Source organism: Canis aureus, chromosome 16 (assembly GCF_053574225.1).
Source record: "Canis aureus isolate CA01 chromosome 16, VMU_Caureus_v.1.0, whole genome shotgun sequence".
Lineage (NCBI taxonomy): Eukaryota > Metazoa > Chordata > Mammalia > Carnivora > Canidae > Canis > Canis aureus.
The window spans coordinates 28,511,518-28,531,375 of NC_135626.1; the positions used below are offsets into that span (position 1 = coordinate 28,511,518).

General features: G+C 51.9%; 1 long non-coding RNA gene across 2 annotated transcripts in view; it reads left to right on the plus strand.

Moving 5' to 3' along the window:
• Window positions 1-13,037: 13,037 nt before the first annotated feature.
• LOC144286291 (uncharacterized) overlaps window positions 13,038-19,858 on the plus strand; it is a 61,408-nt gene continuing 54,587 nt past the window's right edge. Inside the window, exon 1 of one of the 2 annotated variants that reach the window (XR_013354341.1) lies at window positions 13,038-13,151. This is a non-coding gene — a long non-coding RNA (uncharacterized LOC144286291). The remainder of the gene's footprint in view (window positions 13,152-19,858) is intronic. The other variant, XR_013354342.1, reaches the window with a different exon arrangement.

The following is a 19,858-nucleotide window of genomic DNA, read 5'->3' on the forward strand; positions in this document are numbered from 1 at the left end:
TCTGGAATGTTTTTGGAAGTTTATGTTCTTTATGGATTTTTCTCAAAGTGAGGTTGATTTGGCTGCATCAGCCCTGTGACTTGTATGTCACTTTTTCCTAAATACATCTATAAAGAGCCTGAAGCAAGAACTACCAGGCTAAAGATGGACATTTGAGTCCAGCATCCTGTTCTGCCAGTGAGCTCTTCCTTTGGCATGGGAAGTGGAGAGGACAAGGAGACCAAGGGGGCAATGGCAGGGACATGCCCTCCCAGTGACTAGTCCACCAACTCTGTCTGAAAGTCAGTGCCCCGATCCCAGACTGGGAACAGATGTACCAACCCTAGAGGCTGTTCATGGAGAGAGGAGCCAGCCTCAGAGACTCGGATGCAAAGTTAAATCTTTGTCATTCGTAGAGGCAATCAGGGCCACCTAAACCACAGTGAGCTTAATCCACTGAGAGAGCTGACTTGAAGGAACCTGGACACCCAAGGCCCTTGGCGCACAAGCCAAGAAATTCCTAGCTTTGTTCATGGTGGGAAAAGAGCCAAAGATACATCAACTCTGCTTAATGGGGGGAGGGGTAGAGGGAGGCGGGAATTGAGGGACTTGGAGGTTCTAGGAAGAGGCCCCGGGAAGGGGAGAGAGATTTGGGAGGAAATGTCTTTGTGCTTCCTGTGGTGTAACTGGTCACCCCGAGTCCCCCCGCCCCCCTCCATCTATCTGCCTTGGGCTGGACATGATTGCTCCAAGGACTGAGACAGGCTACTGGTCCAAGCCAGCAGTGATCATTTTAGCTTCACTGAGCAGAAAAGAAGATGTGTCCTTTAGCCGCCATAAAAAGGACGGCATCAGGAGCTGAATAAATAGGCAAGATTCAACTGATTAGTATGGAATCCCCCCAAGGTGGTATCCATGAGCCACTTTCAGGTGAAGAGGTGGGGGTCCCCCATTCTGGAATCCCCAGAGCTTCAACCCAAGAGAGTAGGCCCTGTGACTCATGGTGGCCTGCCCAACAGAAGAGAAGTTCTGACACTCGGTCAACACCAGGCGCTCTGTGGCTGTCAGGGATCTCCAAGGGGGGAGAATGGGGCAAGGGTAGAGTTGGGGACAGAGACAAATGAGACAGAGCCTTTCTATATGCTGTTCCCAGGTCTAGAATGTCCTCCCCACAAACAACCCTGCAACCCATTTGCTCCATTGTGAACCCCTAGATATCCCACAAAACAATTTAAATGTTGCTCTGAAACCTAACCAGTAACATTAGACAGTTGGCTCATTTGTCTGCGGTATAACAAGAGGAGTTGGGAGATGCCCAAATAAAATGGAGGTAGTCTAGCACCCTTTGGTTTCTAAGTTCAACTCTAGGGCCCACCCCACCCCCAAATCTCTGATTCCAAATTAGTGGGGCCACGACAGCCTGGGGTTTTGCTGACTTTCCCTTGTATGGACGGGTCCCCATGTCTGGGAAGCCTGAAACACAACAAAACACCAAGTGCCAAGGCCAGAAACAGCAGCAACAGGTACATGAGGCCCCCACAGGATCCTGAGCAGGGTGAGAATGGGCATAAGGTCCCCATAATACAGGGTTGCACTCGAGCAGAGGGTGGGGATCTGACAGGCTTGGGTGTAAATCTAGGCTGTGCCATCTGGAGCTGTGGGATCTTGGGCAAGATGCACAACCTCTCTGGCCTCCGTTTGCTCAGCTGTAAAATAAGAATGATAACAAGAATGTACCCCACCTCCACCTGGTCCTCCTATTCCCTATCTCATTAACAGCGACATCAGTTTGCTCAGGGGCACTAACTCCATTCTCTGTAAGACCTACAAAGTTGCAGAATGCTTCCTTGCATGGCCTCTGCACCTCAGACTCTCAGATTCTGAGGACTGGCATCCAGCATAGGAACCAGAGCCTCATCCAAGAGTGAGTAAGTTAGACGGAAGACCCGGCAGGGAAAAAGCAGCTAACTGAAGGCTGGCCAGAGATGTGGCAAAGGAGGGTTCAGGTTAGACCCAGGGAAGAACTGCAAGGTTGGGAAACCTGGGAAAGCAGCCACGATCTGGGGATGGTGCATCCTGCTTCAGGCACGTCGTTCTATCTCGCTTCCTTCTCCTACATGCACTACATCCAGACACGATGCCTGGGCCGCCTGGGCCGCCTGGGCCGCTCTTCCCGGTGGTCCCGCCAGCCTGGCACTCACAGGTAGTTCTTAAAGCCGGCTGCTGCAAGCCTGGCACAGGCCTGACCTCCTGACCTCCCAAGAGGAAAAGGAGCGCCACCTCCCCCCCTAGGCAGGACAGGGGAGAGAAGCCTGACAGCCTTCTCACACGTGCTTGCTCCAGAGTCAGTCCTGGGCACCTCCACCTGCTCCCCCGAGGGAAGGCGTCCCCGACTCAAGGCGCTCCGAGACGGGAGCCCCGCAGGGAGCGTGGCACACCTGGCTTTTGCCAGGGCTGCATGGGTCAAGCCCCTGTGGTGCCCAGTCCGCCAGGGCTGGCGTCCAGTGCCCTCCACCGTTTGTCCTGATCTACTTTGCCGGCCTCCTCTCGGGGATCCCGCCCCCCCTGCCCCGGGGCCCCCTGGAGTGACTGCAGGGCCGCGGCGCCGCGGCGGCGAGCCCCGCCCCGGGCGTGCTGGCCCCGCCCCACAAGGGCGTTGCTGAGCCGGGATTGGCTGAAATGTCCTGTCTGCGTTCTGATTGGTCGGGCCAGGGCGTTCATTCATCTAGAGCAGGCCTCTTGCAGAAGTTTCTCCAGGGCTGCTTCACTTTCTTCTCTCCGCACAACAGTTGGACTTTCCAGGTAAATAGATAAAATGCAGGTCTATGCGTCCACAGGTGAGGTGCCGCCGAAAATAGTGTTGGCCCCATCTCTCAGTTTGCTGTAAACTGCATCCAAAGCACACAGGTGGAGAACAGGGAGAGGCGTGTGGTGGGGACTGCATTTTGCAGCGGGGGGGAGGCTGCGCGGTTCATCCCCTTCGCTGGGGCAGCTTCTCAGAAGACTCACGTCGCTAGAACCGGCGCTGTCTACCGACACTTACATCTCACTGTCTTCTGTCATGTTGTTCCATATGCTAGGAATGCTTTTCCTTCTCAAGCGTCCAATTTTTTTTTAAGATTTTATTTATCTATTCATGAGAGAGAGAGGCAGAGACACAGGCAGAGGGAGAAGCAGGCTCCATGCAGGGAGCCTGACATGGGACTCGATCCCGGGTCTCCAGGATCGCGCCCTGGGCTGAAGGCGGCGCTAAACCGCTGAGCCACCCGGGCTGCCCTTTGTGTGTGTGTGTGTGTGTGTGTGTGTGTGTGTGTGTGTGTGTGTCTAAATATTCCTATTCAGGGGGATCCCTGGGTGGCTCAGCAGTTTAGTGCCTGCCTTCGGCCCAGGGCATGATCCTGGAGACTTGAGATCGAGTGCGGCGTCGGGCTCCCTGCATGGAGCCTGCTTCTCCCTCTGTCTGTGTCTCTTCCTCTCTCTCTGCGTCTCTTATGAATAAATAAATAAAATATTTTAAAATAAAATAAGTAAGTAAGTAAGTAAATAAATAAATAAATAAATAAATAAATAAATAAATAAATATTCCTATTCACTAGGATCCTCTGGAGAAAAACCTGATTGCAGGGCTTGGGCACGGAACACATAAAGTGAGCCTGGAACATTTTCGAAAAACTTTTTATTTGGAAATAATTTCAAAGTTGCAACACGTTGCAAAAATGAAAATAGTACAAGAAACATCTGTATACCCTTTACCCAGATTCACCTATGGTTAACAGTTTATCCTTTGCTTAACCACATATGGGCTCTCTCTCTCTCTTTTTTTAAAAATTTCATTTATTCATGAGAGATACAGAAAGAGAGACAGAGACACAGGCAGAGGGAGAAGCAGGCTCTCTGCCAGCAGACACTCAACCACTGAGTCACCCAGGTGCCCATGGACTGTCTCTCTATCTCTAACTTTTTTTTGAACCATTACAGGGTTTCACACATCTCGGCCCCTATCTCTAAATACTTCTGTAGTTCCTAAAAATAGAGAGATGCTCTTACACTCTTATGAACTTTATACACTTACATTTACATAATACTTTTATTTAATCTACCATCCATATTCAAATGTTGTCCGTTGATCTAATTATGTCCTTTTTTTTTTTTTTTAAATTATGTCCTTCATAGCATTTTCTCCCCTCCAATACAAGGTCTAGTCGAGGGTCAGGTATTGCATTTAGTAGTCGTGCTCCTTTCTTTATTTTTTAAGTAGGCTCCATACCCGGGGAGGAGTTTGAACTCATGACCCTGAGATCGAGACCTAAACTGAGATCAACAGTCACATGTTTAATGGACTGAGTCACCAAAACACCCCATTGGTTGTATTTCTTTAGATTCCTTAAATCTAGAATATTTACATAACTGGCTTTTAAAAAAATATTATTACAGACCCCTGACTTTTTTTTTTTAAGATTTTATTATTTATTCATGAGAATAGACAGAGAGAGAGAGGCAGAGGCACAGGCGGAGGGAGAAGCAGGCTCCATGCAGGGAGCCCGATGTGGGACTCAATCCTGGGTCTCCAGGGTCACGCCCTGGGATGAAGGCAGGGGCTAAACCGCTGAGCCACCAGGCTGCCCACCTGACTTTTTTTTTTAATAGAGTATTCCTCATTTTCTGTTTATCTGATGTTCCCCCTTGGTATAATTGAGATAATACACTCTCCGCTGGAATACTGCTGAGGCAATGTATCCTTAGGATATCATATCTGGAGGCACATGATGTCCCTCTGTCTCCCATAGACAATGTTAATTTTGATCACCCAGCCAAGAAGTTGCCCAGTTTCTCCACTGTATAATTACTTTCCTCCCTCCCCCTTGCAACTAATAATTGGTCTGTGAGGAAACACTTTAAGGCCCTTTAAATATCCTGCTCCTCATCAAACTTTCTCCCTAGATTTAGCATCCATTGATGGTCTGATTCAATGTTTACCATGGTGGTGTAAACATCTCTTGGCACAAGGAGGTGGGGATGGAAATGTATCAAAGAAAATGGGAACATACTGAAAAAACACAGGAGCAAGCAAATGGCCAAATCTGGAACAATCTAAGCATCAAAGTAAATAATGCTAATAAATTATAAGCCATTGAAGGAAAGTAATAATCCACGAATCCACAATAAATAGATGCCCATATCCTCCTGCTCCTTTAAATCTCAGTTCAGGGACACCTGGGTGGCTCAGTGGTTGAGCGCCTGCCTTCGGCCCAGAAGACCTGGGATTAAGTCCCACATCAGGCTCCCTGCAAGGAGGCTGCTTCTCTCTCTGCCTGTCTCTGCCCTTCTCTCTCTGTGTCTCTCATGAATAAATAAATAAAATCTTAAAAAAAAAAAACAAAAAACCAACTCAGTTCAGCCTTTGAGAGAACTGACCCTGTGGTGGTAGCTGTACCCCTCTGTGCTATTATACGGGCTGTGCCTCTCCTCTGACCGCCACCATCATGTGACACTTTCCTGACTAGGGAATGGAGCTGAATTGAGCCCTGGCCTTTACCTGTCCCTGACCCAAAGGGAGCAGGCCCTGCAGGCTCAAGTATGAGACCTGGGGCTGAGGGTCTGGACCCTGGGAACCCGGTCTTGCCATGGCCTCAGGGTCCCCTTATCCCAAGGGCTCAGCCCTGCCAAAGGATTCTGGTTTCCCTTTTAAAGAGACACCCAGGGGATCGCTGGGTGGCTCAGTGGTTTGGCGCCTGCCTTTGGTCCAGTGTGTGATCCTGGAGTCCCGGGATCGGGTCCCGCGTCAGGCTCCATGCATGGAGCCTGCTTCTCCCTCTGCCTGTGTCTCTGCCTCTCTCTCTCTCTCAGTCTGTGTCTCTCATGAATAAATAAATAAATAAGATATTTTTTTAAAAATTAAAAAAAAAAATAAAGAGACACCCAGGGATCCCTGGGTGGCTCGGCGGTTTGGCGCCTGCCTTCAGCCCAGGGCGTAATCCTGGCGTCCCAGGATCGAGTCCCACGTCTGGCTCCCCGCGTGGAGCCTGCTTCTCCCTCTGCCTGTGTTTCTGCCCCCCCCCCTCTCTCTCTCTCTCTGTCTCTCATGAATAAATAAATAAAATCTTTAAGAAAAAAAACTTCAGGAAAAAAAAATAAAGAAAGAAACACCCAAGGGCACCTGAGTGGCTTAATCAGTTGGGCATCTGCCTTTGGCTCAGGTCATGATCTCAGGGCCCTGGGATTGAGCCCTGCATCGGGCTCCCTGCTCAGTGAGAAGCCTCCTCCCTCTATCTCTGTGTTCTCTCTCTCTCTCTCTTAAATAAATAAATAAATAAATAAATAAATAAATAAATAAATAAATAAAATCTTAAAAAAGAGAGAGAGACCCAGTAAGCAGAATCTTCCTCAGAGATATCACTTGGCCCTCTAGGGTTCTCTGCCCACCACCTTGGAATGGGCTGTGGTACAACCCTAGGGAAGCTCTCCTACCAAAGAATAAGACATTTTTGGATTTCCACTAGTGCCCAGAGCCTCGCTCAGGGGCCAGTGGTGTAGTGGCAGCTTCCTCTCCTTCCTTTCCTGGCCATTTACAGGCCCTGCAGAGGGCCCCTCCCTCTAAGCAAGAAGGAGCCCTCCCCAGATGTTCCTTCACCTGTAGTTCTGCTCCCCAAATCCCACCTAGGAATACTGCCCCATCCCCAACCTCCTCCATGAATCGTTATCGCTGAGAAGAACCAGATTGAAACATCTCTCAGACTCAATTGATCTCAGGCAGGCCTCTTTGGAATTATAAGAATGATAATAAGCAAAACAGGCATCATTCTTTGAGTGCATTAAAGTGACAAGGTACCGACTCTGCAGCCAGGCCACCTGTGTCCTTATCCCCAGCTCTGCAAAGAGGCTTAGACAAGTCACTAATCTCTCTGCGCCTCAGTTTCCTCATCTGTGAACAAGGCCTAGTGGTAGTACCTACCAGAGGGCTGTTGATGAGTAAATGAGGTAAGGATGTGAATGTTGGGGTGCCTGACTGGCTTAGGCAATGGAGTATGATATCCATTCCTGAGTGGATATCATAGTCCTGAGTTCAAGCCCCACGTTGGGTGTAGAGTTTAAAAATAATGATAATGATAATAATAATAATAATAATAATAAGAAGAAGAAGAAGAAGAAGAAGAAGAAGAAGAAGAATTTTATTTTTTTGAAGATTTTATTTACCTGTACATGAGAGACAGAGAGAGGCAGAGACATAGGGAGAGGGAGAAGCAGGCTTCTTGCAGGGAGCTAGATGTAGGACCTGATCCCGGGACCCCAGGATCATGACCTGAGCTAAAGGCAGACGCTCAACCACTGAGCCACCCAAGCATCCCAATAAAAAGAGTTTTAAAATAGAACGTAAATGTTGGGGCACCTGGGTGGCTTAGTCAGCTGGACATCTAACTTCGGCTGGGATAGATGATCTCTGAGATAGATAGACCCTGATGATCTCAGGGTCCTGGGATAGAGCCTGGTGCTAGAATGCCCCACAACACTCCCACCTTAAGCTGGGCCCCCGAATTCAATGCTTTATCCCCAGTTACAATTGTTTTCATCTTTAAAGGCATGGCTCAAAAGCCAGTTCATCAAAGGTGCCCTCTCTGACCTCTCCCCCATGAGAATGAACCACTTCCTCCCCATGGAGCCCCAGAGCCCTCTGCTTACAGTTGACTTTACTGGCCCACGCTGCCTTGTATTATTTGCTAGCTGTTCCCCATCGACCCTCCCCTTAAACTTGGGAGGTGAGGAGGGGCTATTACATATTGTTCATTTTGGGGATCTCAGTATGGGTACACAGGAGGTGATCAAAAATGGTCCTGGTGGGCAGCCCAGGGTGGCTCAGTGGTTTAGCACCGCCTTCAGCCCAGGGCATGATCCTGGAGACCCAGGATCGAGCCCCGCTTCGGGCTCCCTGCATGGAGCCTGCTTCTCCCTCTGCCTGTGTCTCTGCCTCTCTCTGTGTGTGTCTCTCATGAATAAATAAACAAAATATTTTTAAAAAATCTTAATGGTTACCTGAAATTCCATTTATGTATGCCTGATTTCTGCCCCCAGCTGGCAGCCCCTGTACAGGAGGGCAGGATCCCTGGAGCCTTACAAACTGGTACCAGTGAAGGGAAGACAGGTGGTTTTTGTAAGGACAAAACATATGCATCTCACTCACCTGTCAGAAGTCTGTCCTCTGGCAAATAGTTACAGACAGTCCCTGACTTGATGGTACAGTATGCGAATTTCAACTTTATGATGGTGCGAAGACCATATGCATTCAGTAGAAACTATACTTCAAATTGTGAATTTGGATCTTTTCCTGGGCTGGTGATATGCGGTATGATGTTCTCCCGTGATGCCAGGCAGCAAGGCTCAGCTCCCAGCCAGCTCCGAGACCAGGAGGGTCATAACCCATGTACTGATAACCAGTCCATACCCACATACCCGTTCTGTTCTTCACTTTTGGCATAGTATTTGATAAATTACATGACATAGTTAAGACCTTATTATAAAATAGGCTTTATAGAAGAGGATTTTGCCCAATTCTAAGTGTTCTGAGCACAGTTAAGGCAGCCTAGGCTAAGCCGTGATGCTCAGTAGGTGAGATGTATTAAATGTGTTTTTTACTTATGATCATTTCAATTTATGATGCCTTTGTCAGGATGTAACTCCACTGTAAGTCGAGGAAGAGCTGTACTCAGCTCATGGGGCCTGCCAGGCTGGGAGGTGTGGGCGTTGAGGCAGAAGGAGCTCCTGCGGAGAGCAACAAGACCCTGAGACACGTAGGTGGGCAGGAGGGGCAGAGGGGCCACTAAGGAGCAGCTCGCTATGCAAGGGAAGGACAGTTTACAGAAAGTGCTACAGGCATGACATCTGGTGCTGGCACTCTGGGGGATGGGGGAAGGAGCCCGGGCTCCTTCTCTCAGATGAAAGTCAGGTGGGCAATCCCACAGGCACCCATCCAGTTACCAATCCCACCATCCTGGGAGGGGGTTTTACTCATTTTTTTTTTAATAAAAAATGTTTCCACTGTTTCCATGTTTCATCCATGTAGTTTTTCAAAACTCCCAAGTGTTACAACCAATTGTTTGTGTGTCTGAGTTTTCTTGGTCAGATCCATGAAGATGGAGAAAAGGATAGGATTCCCCAAATTATCTGGATGTTCACACCACTTTCTTTGCCACCTCTGGCCCAATGAAGCTGCCTTTGGTGATTCTAGGAGGAGAGGGTTTCTTGGTGGCCAGGACAATGTGGTTGTTGCCAACACCACAGCCACATGTTCTTGTCCTCGATCTGCGCCCCAGCATGTGTGTGGGGCGGAAGTCTCAGAGGGGATATGGCCCATTTTCCCTGGGGTCCAGCTGGAACCCATTCTCTCCAAGCTGGAGCCCCGCAGCTCTCTAGCAGCCTCAGCCTCATGGCAGAGGTGGGACCCAGCAGACACGCTCCCATGTCTCTGTGCTTAATATAGCCCCAGACTTGGCAAGAAGCTTTCCTCAATTTCCCATTTGCTCTCTGGGAACAGCAAGTGGTCTTGACTGTTCCAGCAGAGGAGTAGGGGGTGAGGACCACAAAGGGGAGAGAGTGGAACATAGTTGGAGGACAGGTTGGGAAGCGCCTCTCTAAGGAGTTTAGATTTTATTCTCCAAGCAGTGGGGAGTCATCCGTCTTTTCTTTCTTTTTTTTTTAATAATAAATTTATTTTTTATTGGTGTTCAACTTGCCAACATACAGAATAACACCCAGTGCTCATCCCGTCAAGTGCCCCCCTCAGTGCCCGTCACCCATTCACCCCACCCCCCCGGCCTCCTCCATCCTCTTTTCAACAAGACAGAGACATCACCAGTATCTGCTTTAGCAAACAGGGGCTAGCAACCGAGGAGGATGGACGGAAAGCAGGAGCCCCGGTGGCCAGAATTAGGGCAGAGCAGCGGGAATGGGGATGGGGAGGAGATTCCAGTGAATTTCAGGAAGTAGAAAGCCCTGAATTTACTCAGAGGTTTAATTTTTAGAGACAGGAAGAAAATAGCATTTGAAATTGGTAGCTCAGATGAATGGGAGGTGCCTGTCTTCAGGACACAGAATTCTGGCAAAGGAGGACACAGAGATCATGGGTTCCAGGCTTGCCATGCTGGAGGTGAGGTGGCTCTGGGCCAGCCCGTCCAGTGGCAGCCACACATTCCAATCAGGAGCCCAGGAGAGGGAGTGAGTACTAGAATGGGTCACCAGCACAGACGGCTGACAGCAGGCACATTGATCTAATGCCCTTACCGGTAACGACACTAGCAGTTCTTGAACATTCGATGTGCTAGGCGGTGTTCTGGACACCTCACCTGTGTGGATTGGTTTTATCCTCATCACAGTCTTTTGAGATAGGTATGCTGTAAGCTCCGAACACAGGGAAGGAAACCAAGGCACAGAGAAAGTTCAGTAACGAGGACATGCAGCAGGCAAGTGGAGCGGCCAGTATTGGTCCCTGCTCCACTCTAGCCCCACTGTGGTAACATCCTGGGAATTGTGGGATCTCAGGGAAACTGAACAGAATTGTGCCCTGGAGAAGTTCCTGGTATGGACTGAATGGAAGAAAGGAAGGAGCTGGCAGGAAAACCAAGAGCATCTGGAGTCATTTCAGGGGCATCCAGGACTACAAGGGGACAGAGTGGGGCAGGGAGGGGGCCCCAGGGGAAATGACTAGGGGCTGGCTGGTGACCTCCCCCCTCCCAGAGCTGTCCCCAGAATGCTGGAGGAAGACGCCACCGCAAGATCCAGTGGGGATGAGGAAGCAGACCGAGTATGTCTGGTTTCTTTTTAGAGGAAGTCTGTTGAGGAATGGGCAAGAGAGAACCAGGGCATGGCCTGAGGGCAGGGCAGGGCTGGGCTTCAGGCTTCTGGAAAAGGAGACATCCTTCAGGTTTATAGGTATGAAGTAGAGAGAAGGGGAGAAAGGAAGAACTGATGTAGTCTCCTGGAGCAGGAGGAGGACTGGGCTTGAAAGCTCAGGGACATCTCATCCTCTGAGCTGAGTATAACCCATAGGGGAGGACCCAGGGCAGAAGCTGGGGAATAAGGTGGGGGTGAGAGTGGAGGAGGAATGAACAGGACTTGATAACCAATAGAACGCAGGCAAGGGACACTGAGGACTGAGCTTTCTAGCTGCCAAGCCAGAGGAGGAGGAGGCTTGAGGAGGGAAGGGCTCTGAGCTGGATTCCAGCCTCCTGCCCCTGAGGAGTGCCAGGGACCTGCAGGCTGGCCTGGGAACCCAGGAGGAACTTACAGCTTAGAGGCAGTGGTGGGAGTGAGGGAGGTTACCCAGGAGGCTGTGAGGGGCAGGGGAGGGGACCGAGGACAAGTTCTGAGGAGACAACTCTGTGCTCAAGACGTGTCCTTCAAGGAAGAGCATTCAAATGAGTGCCTGGTTTCATCTGATGACTATATTAATAACACATTAAAAGATTCTATGAATACTCGGAGGGGATGCAAACAGGGGTATCTCCATGCATTTTCTGGGCTCCGAAATGCCAAGGTGACAGCGAGGAACTGCAGAAGGATCTTGCAAGTAAGCAGGAAAGCGACAGATGAAGTGCACGGTGGGCAGCAGTCAGGTAACACCTGTGATGACATAATCTAGAAGACTGGCAAGGAGGATCAATCCCAAGCTCCCAGTGACAACTTCAGGACAAGAGCCAGGAGTCAGCATGGAGGCATGAGTCAGTCTGCCTTGATTATTAAGGATCTTTAACCTGGGGTTTAGGGACTACCTCCTGGTGTGTCAAGGGCCCTCCCGAAATTGAATGTATCACCAAGTGAAGGAGCATGAGGAGAGGGGGTGGAAGAAGAGCCGAGATCCTGAGGCTCTGGGAGCCCAGTCCTTGAGCTGGGCTCATCAGGCTAAGCCCATGTCTCCTCAAGGAGGGTGTGGTGCTGAGGTTTCTCTGGCTCCCAGGTTCCTGGCTTGCTAAAGAAACTCCCTTGACATGCAAATGATGGAAACACACGGTGTCTGGGGCACTTTGGTTTGTGGTTTTTACCATCAGATGTCTCTGTGGCTGAGCACGCTGGTTCATCTCCGCAGAGCTAGGGGACTGCAAGCCCTCGGAAGAAGAGAGAGGGGCTATTATCTGGATTCGGGGCCCAGATGGGAAGGGAAGCGGGCCTCTAAGGCTGGCTTGTCTCAGACCATGGGCAGACCCTCTGTGCGGCTGCCTGGGGGCAGAGCTGGGACTGTACCCTCCTCAGAGCTCCTAGGTAGCTTCTCTTCAGTGCAGGTGCTGGGCCGTGGCCACCTGCCCCACCCTACCCACCCTCAAACTGGGAGTTTGAAACCAAACCAGGTGGAAAAAGAACAAAGTTGATTTCCCATTTATTGAACAAGTTCTTCTATAGAAAAATCTCGGGGGCTCAGGAGCCTCTGAAGTGACCGGGCATGCAGGGAGGAACTAGGGGGAACGGCAGGAGGGATCGCCGATGTGATGGGTGACGGCTTTGATGCCCTGACCCCCCCCACCACCTCCTCTGACCTTGACACCGGGCTTCCCTTCCCGAGCCGGGACTCCCAGGGGCAGCCCCTCCCCCACACTCGAGCCGTCCCGGGCCCACAGGTGCGTCCGCGCGTCCGCGCTCCGCACTCGCGCGGGGCCGCCGGGCTCTGCGGTCCCCGCCCCCCGCCCCCCGCCCCCCACCGCCGGGGGCACCGAGGCTCCTCCACCGCGCCCTGCGGCCGGCCCGCGGGGACTGGCGGCGGCCGGGCGGAGGGCGGACACAGAGGCGGCCCGCCAGCGCCCCCGGCCCCCCGGCCCCGCCGCTTCCCCACCCGTTCCCGCTCCCTCCCCCCTCCCAGCGGGTCTGGGGGCGCAGCGGCCGGGCCGGGCCGGGCCCCGCGCCCCGCCCGCGGCCCCGCTCCTCCCCGCGCGGCCCCACTTGTGGCCCCGCCGGCGGCCGCGCAGGGACAGCTGCACTTCTCGCCGCCCGCCGCTAGGAAGCCGGCCTCGCCTCGCTTTCTCCGCCTCCCGCGCCCCAGCCGCGCCGCCGCGCCGGGCCCGCCGCCGCCGCCGCCGCCGCCGCCGCCGGATCGCGGCCCCTCCCCCGCCCGCCGCCCCTCCGGCCCCTCCGGCCCCTCCGGCCCCTCCGGCCCCTCCGGCCCGCGGGGAGCGGACGCGCGCGGCGGCTGCTCGGTAAGACCCTCCCTTCGCTCCCCGCGGGCCGGCCCGCTCGGCCCCGCGGCCCCACCTTCTCGGGCGCCGGGCGCCGGGCGCCGCCGGGAGGGCCGGGCCGGGCGGGCGCGAGTTTGATTCCCGGCGCTGCCGCCGCGGCTCCCGGGGAACCCGCGCCGCCCCGGGCGCACGTGGCCGGGTCGCGGCCCTCGCCCCCTCCCCCGCCCCCCACCAGGCCGTGGGAGCGCGGGCCGGGCGGGCACCGGGGGGCGGGAGTGGGGCCCGGGGTGGGGGTGGGGGCGGGGCGGGGGCGGGGGTGGTCGCGGGCGGGGAAGGGCCGCCAGGCCTCCGCGAGCCCCCGCCGCGAGCCCCCGCCGCGAGCCCCCGCCCCGAGCCCCCGCCCCGAGCCCCCGCCCGGCCGCTCCCCCTTTCGTGTGTGCGCCCCTCGCCGCGGGCCCCGGCCTGGGGGCGCTGGCGGGTGGGGGCGCCGGCTGGGGCAGAGCCCTCCTGGGGGGAGGGGAGGCCGGCCGCCCGTCCCCGCCGATGTCACAGGTCGGCTCAGCCCTTTCTGGTCCCACCCGGTCCCCTGGGAGCTGCATCTCCCGGTGGCTCGCTGGGGAAAGTTCAGAGCGCGCTGTCCCCGCCCCTGCTCCCCCGCCCTCCCGCTCCGAGCGCCCCGGGCTCTAAGCGCCAGGGGGCTGGTGTTGGCGTCTCTTCACCCTTCCCTCTTCAGTTTCTCCTTGCATTGTTGCCTTACACCCAGCGTTGGCTTGGTCATTTCTTTTCCTCTTAGAAGTTTTGGCTGCAGGAAATTTATACTGAAATTAAATTCCCGGGGAGGAATTTGTTTTAGGGGGAAGGAGGTCTTAGATTTTCTTTTATTATTTTATTTATTTATTTATTTGTTTGTTTATTTTGGTGAGAGTGGAGGGTGAGGTGAAGGACTGGGAGTTTAGAATAAGATGTCCTAGGGGTGGTACAAGATGCAAGGAGACCATCTCACTGCCCACCTGGCCTCCAGGTGGGAGTGCCACTGAGCATGGGGAATAACCCTTCTCTTCTGTTATCCTGCAAATCCTGAGCCAACTGGTCCAGGAGAAAAAGACTCAGGGAGATGTTCTTTGGCAGGCATGCTCATCTGTACAGCCTGTGTGGGGTAACCACGTGCGCCTGAAAGAGGTGAGGGACACAGGAATTCTCTCACGCAGGAAGTCATCTTACCATGAGATTCGACTCCCTTGTGGGATCAGGTGTGAAATTGGGCTCTCTCTGTTGTCGAGGGTTGATGCCATTGGGACCTCTATTTTGAATGTAGCGTGGCATCTCTGGGACAGAGAAACCTGGCTCAGGTCACCAAGAGGCTGAAGGGTGTGTGCAGGAGAGTTGGGTCTGAAACCATCCTGTCCCCTTTCTGCAGCTGGAAGGAGCAGGAGACAAGGGAACAGGAGAGGTGCCTCAGGCCTGGGCAAATCCTTAAGCCGGAGAGAAACCTTGGACAACTAGGCTGGCCTAGGAGTGATCATATGACTAGGGGGCACTTGGAGGCCAGAGGTTGGGGTCACCGCCCCCTCTGAGAATATGGTGAAAGCTCCAACTCTTCCTGCCTCACACATGTATGTTGCAGGGACACGTTTTGTACACACTATCAGAATGTTACTATACCCTTTGGAACTGGAACTCCTTTTAAGACCCCTGACCCACAGTCTGGCCCAACATAGACCATTCAGAATAGTTTCCTCTTTCGTGGCCAGTCAGTGAGTAATCCCAGGGTGTGAAGAGTAGACGTCCCAAGAGGTCTTTTCTCAATGCCCTTCTCATGCAACTTTGGGCTGGTGGCCATGGAGACCTGGGAACTCTGGACAAGATCCAGCTCCCTACAGTTAGCCAGAGGATGGGGGTGGGTGTATGGGACGGGGGGCTTCTCCAGGGGCTGATTTTGCTGCCTGGGTGGTAGGAAAGCTCTGGGCACTGTGCCAGGGCCACAGTGCTGTTGAATTAGAGGCAAATATAAGGATTAGGGTATGGGATGGATATTCTGGTATTTCTACTGAGTATAGGAGCCAGGCGCTTTAAGAACCCCAGCTTATTCTTGGGGAAGTGGGGTTGAGGTGGGAGAAGGAGCTTTAGTGGGGAGTGTAAGTGTGAAAACGCTCCTCTTGAGGAGGTTTTGGGGAGGAGTTGTCCAAGGCCAGGATCTACATACTGTAGGTTCCTTAGATCTCTCTGGACTTTAAAAGGCAAGTGGGGGCCAGAGGAGATGGTTGTCACCAACCCCAGTGCCTTCCCAGGAGGGATGGCCTGCCTTTTCTTTCTTAGCCAAAGCTCCCTAGTTGGGCTGCTCGGTTGTTTGTGGCATCTGCACTTGCTAGGGATCCGGAAGAGCCTTTAGTAGGGCCTGTCATCTCTGACTTCTCTGCTTTGGTGTTGGGAGGCTCTTCCTATGCTCAAGTGCCCCCACACAGAGGTAGCTCATGGGGATTTCACTTTGTTTAACTCGCCTGCACAACGTTTGTCATAGAGTAGCACTCACACTTGTGTCCCCCTTGGGAGCTTCCTATGTTTACTCTGCCTTGATTGATTTCCCCCATCCTAGCATATATGGCAAAAGCACTGGGGGCTGGAAGCTGGGAGTCAGACAGGGATCATCTCTGACTATAGAAGATGGCCTGGAAGAGATGCCTCCATTTCATTGGCTCTTATGCCTACAGGAAGTAAGAACCACAGAGGGTCTTGGAGATGGTGGTGGGCCCGTAGTCCCTGAATTTGGGACTTGAAAGTCATCTTGTTGAGATGTAAAGGTCCTGTGGCAGTGACTAAAAATTCACATTCCTCAGTGGCCAGGACTTGTCTGCCTGCTGCTGGCCTACAAAACACCTGATGGTGAATTTAGGATGCTGGCTGTGGTGGCTCACTCAGCGCTTCTCTGATGGCTCTGCTTTCAGCCTCCCAGGGAACACCTCCCACATGTCAGAGCAGTATAATGGACTCCGATTCATCCAGCTATTACTCTTACTTTTAAAACAGGTCATAAATGATACATGCTATAACAATGCCTGTAAACATAAATTCCCTTATAAAACATCACCTTTTCCTTTGTGTTACAGTGGCACTAAGTTTCTTTGAGGAATGATTGGTGGGTAAAAAAGTTCCAGCTCCCTCTGACCTCTTTTCCCCAGGAAGTAAGCAGGGCTCATTTTGCAGTTCCCCATCATAGCTCAGTAGAGTTAAGGTCAGTAGTTCAGAGGACCCAGTCCTTCATCTTCCATTCTGATTTTGTAAGCACCTCAGTTTCTCAGCTTCAGAAAGTGTGGAAGGAGATCTAATGTGTACACCAGACAAAGAGTGTAGTGTACTTCTTCAGTGCAGAAGCTATTATTTATTATTATTACTATTATTTCCGTACATGGGTACTAATGGTTTTCAGGCTCCTTATTGTTAGGGAAAATCTTTGGTAAAGACTGTAGAGGTAGAGGCTGGCTTTAGAAGGGGTCTGATGGAGTGGGGTGAGGTTTTAAAATTATGAGCAAAGAGGACTGCATGATGGGGAGATGGGGAGCCTGAAATGTCAGGGGTGATGGACAAGAGAGAAGCATAGTTGAGTGCAGAATGACTCAGCATCAGTAGCCCTGCTGTGGACCAACTCTTCTCCCTTCTCTTTGGAGACTTTGCCCTGTAAGCTAGTAGGGATAAGATGGGTGGGGGAGGATCATAATAAGTTAGGAGGGTTGCACAGCTTTTATGTTGATGCTAACATTGGTCCTGGAGGGATGGGGCAAAGGGGGTCTGGAGGAAAGGAGTCAGGTGGGGATGGGGACAGGCCCATGATACAGTCAAGAGTGGAGGGGGATTCTGGGAAGGAAAAGTTTTGGGGAATAGTGAATCCAGCACTCACCGGGCACCTGCTATGGGTCAGATCCTGTTTCAAGTGCTTCTCACGGATCAGCTCATTTCATTCTCATAAGATTCTATGAGATGTTATATCTATTTTTCAGTTAAGAAACAGGATGTAATGAGGTGAAATAACTTGCCCAAGGTCACATGGCTAGAAGGTGGTAGAGCCAGGATTCGAATCCAAGATGCCTGGCTACAGAGGTTATATCCTTAGAGAAATTCATAGAGGGACCACTCCTGGGCTAGTAGTAGAGAGAGGTGAGGACTGGGCGGGGGGGTGGTGTAGAGGAGGTGGGAGGTTGAAGGGGCTTGTCCTATGCTTGAAGGGCTGCCCATGCAATGTTCAAACATAACCAGAACATGCCTGAATTGTTCAGTCTGTGGAGAACTGGCCAAGGGCCAGGCATTCTACTGGGGCCTGATGCCAGACACAAAGGTCATTAAGACATGGCCCCTGCCCACAAGATGCCTATGGTCTAATAGGGGAGACAAATATGTTAGCCTAGAACTCCAGTTCTTGGCCATGGCAAGTACTGCGGTGAGACAAAGTGCTGCAGAGGGGATGCTTTGCCATCCAGTAGAGTGGGGCAGGGAAGGCCTCCTGCAAGAGTCAGCACTTGAGCTGAGTGAGGGTAAAGAGGGCTCCACTCTGCAGGGCTTTCGATCTGGCCACAGAGGACGTCACTCTGTGAACTCTGATTAGAACCGAGGGTCAAACGTTCTGGATTTGGCAACATGCTGGCCGAGATGAGGCAGGAACCGGGAAGTGCAGTTGGCTTCCTTGATGTCTTGTGGTTTTTAAGAGTCACCTCCGTAATGCTTGCAGTGAACTTGCTGAAGAAGAAGTAAAAATCTCCTAAGAGTTACTGCCCAGAGGGCGGCCCGGCTGGCTCAGTTGGTAGAGCATAGAGCGGTAGAGCGTGCAACTCTTGATCTCTGGGTTGTAAGTTCAAGCCCCATGTTGGGTGTAGGGATTACTTAAAAAAAATAATTTTTTTTTTTTTTGAAAAAAAGTTACGCTCAGAGCACAGTGATTCACTCTAGTCTCTCTGAACTTAGAAGCAGAACCAGAGGCAAATGGATGTAAGCTGCAAAGGACTCAAGTAAGGTATGAAGAAAATGTTCCTTGCAGATAGGATGTGAGATGTGAGAACAAGTGACTCATAGGAGTGGAGGGGAACGGCCTTCCCCGAAGGTCTTTGAAAATGGGAACAAATTTAATTTGTCTTGGTGGTTGAAGAGGTTTCATCTGGAGACAGGAAGATGAAGTAGAGGCCCCTAGAGGTCTGTGTCAGCTCAGCGATAGGGTAAGAGGAGCTGGAAGTTTTGAGCTAGAAGATTGCTCAAATCTGGCCTCAATCCTTATTTTACCATGGAAGTGACCACGGCAGATGGCCTGTAATGTGGAGTGGCTCATCCATTAGTCAGTGAGCCAGGACACCACGCACCAAGCACATCTGCCCAACAGCTGAGGTCTTGCCCTGCCCTGATCCCAGTCAGAGGGGATGCTTACTGGGAGCGCCCATAGGGTGAGGTCCAAGCTTTGTGGAAAGGGCTGCAGGAACCCTGCGAGGGGCTGACGTTCTGGCTGTTGGCACTATAGAACTAGCGTCAGCTCTGCTCAGATGTTTCTGACAATGACGTTCCCTGTTGGAGCTAGGGGGTCATCTTAGTCACCCTGCTAGCCTGGCACCTACAAGAGCTTCAGGTGCACATTTGGAGCCCCCAATAAACTTTTTTTTAATATTTAATTTATTTATTCATAAGAGACACACAGAGAGGCAGAGACATAGGCAGAGGGAGAAGCAGGCTCCCTATGTGGAGCCTGATGTGGGACTGGATCCCAGGACCCCAGGATCATGATCTGAGCCAAAGGCACTTACTTGCTCCACCACGGAGCCACCCAGCTGCCCCTAAACTTTGCTGAATGAAAAGTAATAGCAGACAATCCAAAAGTTGTTACTCTTTTACCATGCACTTGTTGGGCTAGTGCATTGTCTCTCCAATTGTGTTTTGCTTAAGCTGACAGTAGAATCATTATCTAATATTCCCAGCCACAGAGAATAAAAGGTGGCCCAAATTTGCTGCAGCAAGGCTAAGTAACACAACGTGGTTTAGGATCTTCCTCCAAACGTACAATTCTTTGAAAGATAGTCAAGGGCTGACGTTATGTTCATTTACAATGTTTTGTTGTTCTATGATGTTTTAGGTTTGTTATAGTTCCTAGCACAGAAGTAAAGGCTGCATTTTTCAAACTTAGGAAAAGCATATGACACAGTGATCTAAACTGCATGCATTCAGCTAGAAGGCTACAGAAATCTCTGAAGAGAACAAGTCTTGGTCTCAGAAGAGAATCAGTCAGATTGAGCCAACTAGGAATGGATGCTGAACAGTGGGTTTAAAATACTTTACTTGCTGGGGGTCAGTTTAAATGGACCTGTGCCAATTAAAGCAAAGCAGAGGCAGAAAACACTAGGCTTCCTCCTCTGACCCTGTTGTCCCTTGTTTGTTAAGGAAGCAGGAGGTTCTAGGGGGAGCCTGACAGAGCTCTGGTTTGAAGCTCTGTTGGAGAGAAGATTCTCTGTGGTCATGTAGGGTGATCACACATAGGAAATGATTTCATTTTGTTCAGGTCTGAGATTAGTTTCGGTTTCAGGCTGTGCCAGGAGCTGAGCGAGCCAGCGAGCTAGGGCGAGCTCAGGGAGGGGTGAGCTGGGAGACAGTCTCCCCATCGGCCACGTGGGCTAGTGGCAAGGTGGCCAGACAGGGAACTCCTGCGCTGAGGAAGAAGATGAAACAGAGGTGCAGTCGGGCAAGGAAGCCATCGAGTGTCTGTG